The sequence below is a fragment of the Ochlerotatus camptorhynchus genome, unplaced genomic scaffold (assembly GCF_037179485.1).
Source record: "Ochlerotatus camptorhynchus isolate MF236.1 unplaced genomic scaffold, CSIRO-AGI_Acam_v1.1 ptg000291l, whole genome shotgun sequence".
In the NCBI taxonomy this organism is placed as follows: domain Eukaryota; kingdom Metazoa; phylum Arthropoda; class Insecta; order Diptera; family Culicidae; genus Ochlerotatus; species Ochlerotatus camptorhynchus.
Window position 1 is genome coordinate 358,652 of NW_027040780.1, and position 8,896 is coordinate 367,547.

The window sequence follows — 8,896 nt, forward strand, 5'->3', positions numbered from 1 at the left end:
GAACCTGGAATCGAACTCGAGATGACCTCATTGGCAAACCTTGACACTACCATCTGTGCTACGCCAACACTTTGAACTTATGTAAACAAATCAACATTCCCTTCTACAACAAAATCGCTGAGTAGAGGCTTTATAATAGTGCACATGAATCACTTTTCTCGACTAGTTATAAAAGAGCAGAGTAAAAGCTGTAAAACTGCACACGTCTAAAAATAAACCTAGTTGACTGTGAAAATGCTTCCGAAGTTGCTCTAACACAGTTTATAAGCTGAGTACAGGTTGTTTGGTTGTTGAAAAAGCACTTTTGATGTTTATATTATTCAGCAAGAGTTGTTGGTTGTGTAGAAGCCATCAAATGAGTAATATATTCACTTTGTTAGCTTTGTTTTGCAGCTACACGTGGAAAGTTTATTAGTGTGTGTATAGAAGTGACATTAGCGTTTATTGGCTGATGTTATTCAGTGCGACTGACAAATTAAATAATGGTTGTGAGAAAGTTGAGTAAACGCCCTCCAAAACTATTTTGCTAGCTTTTGCTTGTAGCTGTATCTGCAGCTTCTTTTCAGCTACTTCACAGCACGACGCTGGAAAAGTTGGCTTACAAAGCTGAAAATGTTAGTTGGGGTGAGCTGTTGTCCCGCCTATTGTTGGAGTTTTCTGAGCCAGCTGACTGACTTGAATACGAAACACAACACATTGATGAATTTAAATTGGTGTTTGCCCACATGGTATTCCATCACACTTGTGGCGCAGTGGTTAGCAATCGTAGATCCCATGCCGAGTACACGGGTTCGAATCCAGGTAATTACTTTTTAATTTTTTTTTTTTTTTTTTGGATAGAATATTGCATAAATATAAGAATTATGATTTATTCGGGCCACTGATTATTTCATATTTACGTACATTATATTTTGTTACAAAAAAAGATTTGTGCGGATTGCTTCATGTGGCTTGAAAGTTCTGTCGGAACTTTATTTGAACTTTATGGAACTTGAAAGTTCTGTCGGAACTTTATTTGAACTTTATGGAACTTGAAAGTTCTGTCGGAACTTTATTTGAACTTTATGGAACTTGAAAGTTCTGTCCGAACTTTATTAGAACTTTATGAAACTTGAAAGTTCTGTCGGAACTTTATTTGAACTTTATGGAACTTGCAAGTGTTGAATGCGGAACTTTTGGTTACTTGGGCGGATTCCTCGGGGAAAATATTGGGAATCTGATGGAGGTTGGTTAAGTTTTCAGCAACGTCAGCTTCGTGAGGGCTGACGATGTTTTATCCGAGATACGAATGAGGCAACCATTACTCAACCTCTATACAAGCAAATCTGGCAAACTTAGTCAGCTACTTATGGCTGTTGGGACGAGACGGTTGGGACAAGCTCTTATTGCATTTCCATTTACCCTTCTAAACAGCTGTTACCCTGCTGTTTAGTTGTGTGTGAACTTGAAAGGTGCTTATTCAACCTTTTGCCGATTATGCAATAATCACAACACAGCTTTATCTTGAAGCCGGGTTAAATATTGTTTCCTTTTTTTTTTTGCTGGAGGATTTTATAAATTTTATTTTGCTGCGAATCAAATTAATCGAAATTAATTATAAGCACACCACCAATTAATTAGCCTGCACCGCAACCTGAACTCTAAATCGAGACGATCACATTGACAAACCCCGACACTACAAACTTATGCTACGCCAATACATTGAGCTGACGTAAACACATCTACATGGCCTTCTACAACAATATCGTTGAGTAGACGCTTTATAATATTGCACACGAACCTCTCGACTAGTTAATAGGATGGATCATTATGATCATTTTTTCAGAAAGAACAATGTTTTTTTGATTCCATTTGGGCTCTCCAACAACTGTGCAAAATTTGAGGACGATTGGTGGTAACCCGGCTTTCCGCATTGCGTTTGAAATTTGTATGGAAATTAGTATGGGAAAACCTACTTTTTTGCATCTTTATTACTAGGGACCACAGTTTTGCACAAACCACGCATGAAAATACGTTAAAGTATAGTTCAGATATATGGTGCTAAAATGCATCTAAAAAAAGTTATGGCTGTTCAAAGATCAATGGTTCGAATTGCTAAAATCCCTTTTTCTGCCAACACTGCCGGTGTACCAATGAAGGTCTGAAATAACTTCGGAGTTTCTTATCTTATCGATTTGGTATGTTCAGATGAATTATTCAAAAACAATTTTTCAATTTCATAGGCATATTAAGTGATGAGGGGAGGGGGGGCTGACTATACCCCCGCTCCTCACTCATTTAAATGGAAGTAAAGCTTCAAACTGCAATAAATCCGGTGTTTCTGATCTTGTCAAGTTGGTATCATATGTATTCAAAAACATGTGCTCCATTGATAAGGCGTAGTAAGATATGGGGGAGGGGGGTTTCTGTATCCTTTCCGCCCCTCACTTATACCAATGAAAGTAAAAATAAAGACTAAAATAACTTCGGAGTTTCCGGAGTTTCCAATCTCTCGAGTTGGATGGGTTATTCAAAAACATTTGCTCAATCTCATAAGAGTAGTTGTAAAGCGAGTACCCCCAGTTCCTTCCCTACTCTTTTGGTGCAATGTACAACGTCAGATATATTCACACAAATGTTATAGGATTGTAATGATTATATTTCATTTTAATATATTCTAAGATTTCTCAGGGTACTTTTTTCGATGCTGTTTTATCCCCTGAAGCAAATATTGCTGTTGAATTAGGACACGGGTGGATTTCTTGATAAGTCAAAAATTAGCTTCACCCCTCATTCAGCCATATCGTTGGCGACCATCAAGGAAGCAACTCGTTGTATCGCATTGACGTAATCTGTATCATTACTCCACTCGTTTGCCGGTTTTTGCATGAAGCCGGTCGAAATTTCGAAAAAGAATCAGCACTGTTAAAAATGACGTTTGACTTGGGAGTGACGGCAAAGTCAGGGTCACCGAAGTGGAAAAACAGCGTATGGGATTCGGAGTGGACAGCAGAAATAATGCACACGCGAGAACTACGGTTTAAAAACTCGGAAACGTTTTATTGTGGTCAAAAATAGAAAACGAACTTGTCGCGAGAAGCGCTTGGTTTGAACTGAAAAATTGTTTACACTTTACACTCTCTCTTGTGCTGTGGTCGGTACAAGGTCTGTAGTGCACGAAGGTATGCGCTGCTGCAAGGGGTGTGTATAATGGTAGCCGTTGCAACCTTCCACAGGGAGTCCAACTGAAACGTAGCTCACTTAAAGATAGCCTAACAAGCGATATCCAACTTGTACCTATGTCTGAGACAAAACTGGGGAAAACAGTTTTCGTTTTCTCCTGTTTTTTTTTTTTTTTTTTATGTGCCATAAAACGGGGTAACATTGATAGTTTTTTAAAGTATATTCTAAATAATGTTTACAGCAAGTACTGAGGTTCCAAGAGTCAGTTCGTCAGTAATATGTTTTAAGGAAATTAAAGCATTTGTACTATTTTTTTTAGTTTTGTGACCGTACTTCAGTTTTTTGATTTGGGGTTACTTTGATAATGCTCGATGAATGTAGAAAAATATGGTTGAAACTCAAACAATTTAGTTCTTTGAATATGAAACTTTGAATGAGTATATAATCAGAAAACATCATAAGCAATAAGAATACCACATTGAATTTGTGATGGCTATATCGAAAATACATTTCATAAGTGATGGTTTGAGTGCTTTTTCAAACAGGCGAAAAACACGAAAATTGTTTTTTATATGTTTCTAAAATATTAAACACATACTATATAAAAACTATATACAATATCAACGGAAATACCCTAAGCTACAATATGATTTACCAATGTATCTAATTTAAAATTTAATTTAATTTAAATTTAATCTTTACATTATACTATCAAAGTTACCCGCATTATCAAAGATATCCCGTTGTACGGTACGACTACTTCTGTGTTTTCTATATGTGGGTGGCCCTAATGGCAGTTTAATATTTCAAATAAAAGCTTTAAAATTTTCCAACTGTTAATAATTCAAACAACATCTCCTCACTAACAAATGAACGGACAAGTGGATATTAAATATTTACACAACAACGTTATGGCGTCTTACAATCAACTGCGAAATCATTGACTATTTAATGTCTCGGCATAAACTAAAACAATATTTTAACTCCATACGGAATCATAACTCGTAAGAAGTAAAAATAGAATAGCAGACAATTTTTTTTTATATATATTCTTAAGAAAAACAAATTTGTATATGTATTTGTACTAGTCTACATCGGTTGATGAAAATAAATAAACAACAATTTTTGTTTTAAAAACTGCATATAGTAAGCTCCCCTCCCCCGCTCTCTAACTACGGTTATGAGATTGAGCAAATGTTTTTGAATAATTCAACCTGAATATACCAAATCGATAAGATAAGAAACTCCGAAGTTATTTCAGTTTGAAACTATTGATATGAGTGAGGGGGACAGGGTATATTATTTCCAACCCCCCCACCCCACCCTCTACAACTACACATATAAGATAGAGCTATTATTTTTGAATATATTTTGAACATTCCAAATCAGTAAGATAAGAAACTCCGAAATTATTTCAGTTTGGAATCTGACTCCCATTGGTACACCGGCAGTGTTGGCAGAAAAAGGAATTTTTGGTGTTTAATTCAAACCATAAATATTTGAATTGGGGTCTCATAGCCTAGTCAGTAAAGGCACGGTATTACCAAGCCGGAGGCGGCGGGTTCGATTCCCGGTCCGGTCGAGGGAATCTTTCGGGTTGGAAATTTTCTCGACTTCCCTGGGCATAGAGTATCATTGTGCTTGCCACACAATATACAAATTCATGCATTGGTATTGGCATCGAAAGCTCTCAATTAATAACTGTGGAAGTGCATTTAGAACACTAAGTTGAGAGCACGCAATAAGCTAATATGCGCTAAGCAATAAGCTTGAAATGCGAATAAGAAGAAGAAATATTTGAATTGTTATAACTTTTTTTATATACATTCTAGCACCGTACTTCCATTGACAAAGTTGTTAGGCACTCCTCCTCATTGTAAAGACTAAGTTGCACTGTTCATGCTAAATTGTGGTCTCTAGGGATAAAAATGCAGAAAAGTTGGTTTTCCCATAGGGGAAACGCTCCTATAGTTGCGGTACGTTAGAAGCGTTAGGTTCCTATAGTTGTGTATGGAGTCTCCATACACAACTATAGGAACCTAACGCTTCTAACGTACCGCAACTATGGGAGCGTTTACCCTACTAATTTCCATACAATTTTCAAACGCAATGCGGAAAGCCGAGTTACAACCAATCGTCCCCAAATTTTGCACAGTTGTTGGGGGGTTGTTCTCGATTGATGAGGTAAAGTTTGCGTTTTTTCCATATAACGATGACCCACTCTACCGTATGCGTTATAATGTTTCACCTGTGCATACAATGCCTTGGTTTTCTTTGCATGCACGTAACCTATAGATCATACCGTAGTAGGCTGTATATAAAAGAAAATGATTTACTTAGTTTGACAGTTGCACCATGACGAAGTGGCAGCGTATTCGTGATTTTTCCCACGCGCAAGTGTCGCAAATAGACATTTCAATCGCTGTGATAGTGTCCCGGTGGACCGTCAAAAGGGTTTTAGACCGAGAAAAGAAAGAACAACTATCCACGAAGGTGGCCACAGGTCGTCCGAGGGTTATCGCTGCTATCAAAAGGAAGGTTCGGGTGAATCCAGTGCATTCAAAAAGGAAAATGGCAAAGAAACACGGGATCAGTGACTTTACGGCACGGAAGATCGTAAAGGAAGATTGCGGGGCGAAGTCGAGGGCACGCAAAAAAAACTCACATGATTACCAACCGCATCCGAGAGCTACGAGTCGAACGATACAACAAAATCTTGCGGTAATCCTGTTCACCGACGAGAGCATGTTTACCGTCGGTCCCGTATCAAATTCCAGAACTGACCGGTATATTAGTTCTCTTCCGGTAAAAGACGTGACCGACGAGCACAAGAACGTGTATCTGACCAAGCATTCTACTAGCGTTATGGTGTTTGGATTGGTGGCTTCCGATGGCAAAAGAATGGACCCGGTGTTCATTCCAGAAGGCGACAAGGTCAACACGGAGGTCTACATCGGGATTTTAAGTAAGTATGTTCTTCCGTGATTCAAAGAACAGTACGGTCCAAAGCCAAATGTTGTATTTCAACAAGATGGGGCTCCGTGCCACACCTCGAACCGCACTCAGAAGTTGTTACAGGAACATCTTCCGTTCTGGGCGAAGGATATGTGGCCGCCATCCAGCCCCGATCTTAATCCTCTGGATTACACAATATGGCGCGTCATGAAGGCCAAGGCCTGTTCTAAACGCCACCCGAGTACAGCAAGCCTCAGACAAACATTGACCCATACCTGGAGAGAAATGGATCCAGACTACATTATTAGAACCTGCCGTGCATTCCGGAAGCGTGTGGAGCAGAAGGAACGCATTCTGCCTGTGACTGCATGAACTTATACATTATTCGCATTCATCATTCGCAGTGATCGGCATTCACTGAACCTGATGAAAAAACAGTCACACTGAACGGGATCTAAAACCAGTCAGATTTCATTTCTACGTTGCATTGTGCTTTGTGCAGTTGCTTTGCAGATGCCGATTTTTAAATTCATTCCTTCTGCTCTGGTCAAGTTGATTGCCAACTGCGGGAGCATTTCGCACACACATTATTTTCCTTCCAGTGTAAGATAGCAGCGCTTGGAATAGGGGAATTTACGTATTCTCGTCAATCTAAGCAGCGTCCGAACTTCTATTCGCGATTTCTCAGCGTCACACACATACATGACAGGTTTGTTTGTTGACTTTTATCTGCTGCTTGCTGTTCTACCAATTCCAATCGACAGAATTGATCAAAACGGGTTGAACATGTTTTTACAACGCTCCAAACTTCTCAGGTGAGAGTGACTATTGTCGGCAGTCTCTTTTTCTTCGGCACCCTTTCCATTTGAACTGCGTGTTAACCAGCTGTTCTATTATCGGCAACTCGAAATCAGCCGTATTTTGTAGTATGTATATTTCATTTAAAGAAAAATATGGTATAACAGGAATTCACAGTCGTAAAAATGTAATCAGATTGAAGCTGAAAAGGTAAGGAATCGGCTTAATACATTCAGCGAAGAGTTTTGATGGGAAAATACAGTGAAATAAACGTTTCAATTTCGGTTGCCGAAAACAGTCAATGGGTGCCGAAGCCATAATTTACCCTATATACGTATGATACGATCAGGGTGCCTTCCATTCATTTTGACTAAAAAAATGTTTTAGAAAATTATGGAATAATAAGATATTATGGTGGTATTTTGTATGTGTAAGGAACAAATAAAGATTTTAAAGTTTGTGTTTGACACATAAAACCTGCAAATTTAGCTTTGACAGAGCCACAATGAGCGATTTTCTGGTCGCCTCTTCGCGAAGAGTGAAGAGCGAAGAGTGGGTGAGATAAATGACAAAATCGCTTATTGCGACTCTCATGTAGCAAAATTGGCAGGTTTTATGTGTCAAACACAAGCTTAACAATCTTTTCTTGTTGCTTACACAAATAAAATGTTATAATAATATCTTATTATTCCATAATTTCATAAAACATTTTTATAGCCAAAATGAATGGAAGGAACCCTGGATACGATTCATCTCGATGATATCTTTTTTCTATATCGGCAGTCATATTAGCGCGGGTTGAGCTTAGGAAAACAGCGATTCACGACGCGGATTTCGCGTAAATGAAGGACTCCCGCACGATTAGGCAAACAAACTTGTCAAATACCACACAATATGAGTATTTTTGGAACCAGTGTGACATGTAGATGCAGGGAATGGATGTTTGAGGACCTACGTTTGCTATAAAACTGTGAAAACTCGTCAAACTTTATGCAATATGGGTATTTCCAGAACCTGTGCGGAATGTAGATGCCAGAAATGTATGTTCGACGCCATTTTGGAATCCAAGATGGCGACTTCGGATATTCTAGAATACTATGAATACTGGACAAATACCATACAATATTGATATTTCCGGTACCGGTGTGGAATGTAGATGCCAGAAATGGATGTTGGATGCCATTTTGAAATCCAAGATGGCGGCTTCCGATATGCTAGAACTCTATAAATACTCGTCAAATGCCATACAATATGGATATTTTCGGAACCGGTGCGGAATGTAGATGCTAGAAATGGATGTTCGACGCTATTTTGGAATCCAAGATGGCGACTTCAGGTATGCTAGAATACTATAAATACTCGTCAAAAACCTTACAATATGGATATTTCCGGAACCGGTGTGGAATGTAGATGAAAGAAATGGATGTTCGATGCCATTTTGAAATCCAAGATGCCAACCTCCGATATGCTAGAACACTATGAATACTCGTCCAATACCATACAATATGGATATTTTCGGAACCGGTGCAGAATGTAGATGCCAGAAATGGATGTTCGACGCCATTTTGGAATACAAGAGAACGACTTCCGATGTACTAGAATAATTTGAATCTGCAAATACCATACAATATGGATATTTCCGTAACTTGTAGAAGTCGGAAATGGATGTTTCATACCATTTTAGAACTCAAGAAATCTATGAAAATATTAATATTTACGGAGCTAACGTGACTAAACTCGTCAAATGTCATACGATGATGATATATAAGAACTCGGCATGACATTAATAAGCCAAACAATATACAAACATCTACTCTACTTCGGTTTTTATTTATCTGCTTGTTAAAAAATTGATTGCACGTTGCCTTGAAGATCATTGAAACATCACCCTTCTATTACTTCTATTATTTGAGTTCAAAAATATCTTGTCAAGAACTTGTTGGTTTAGTTTGACAGTGAGCAAATCTTCTAGGGTGTTTTT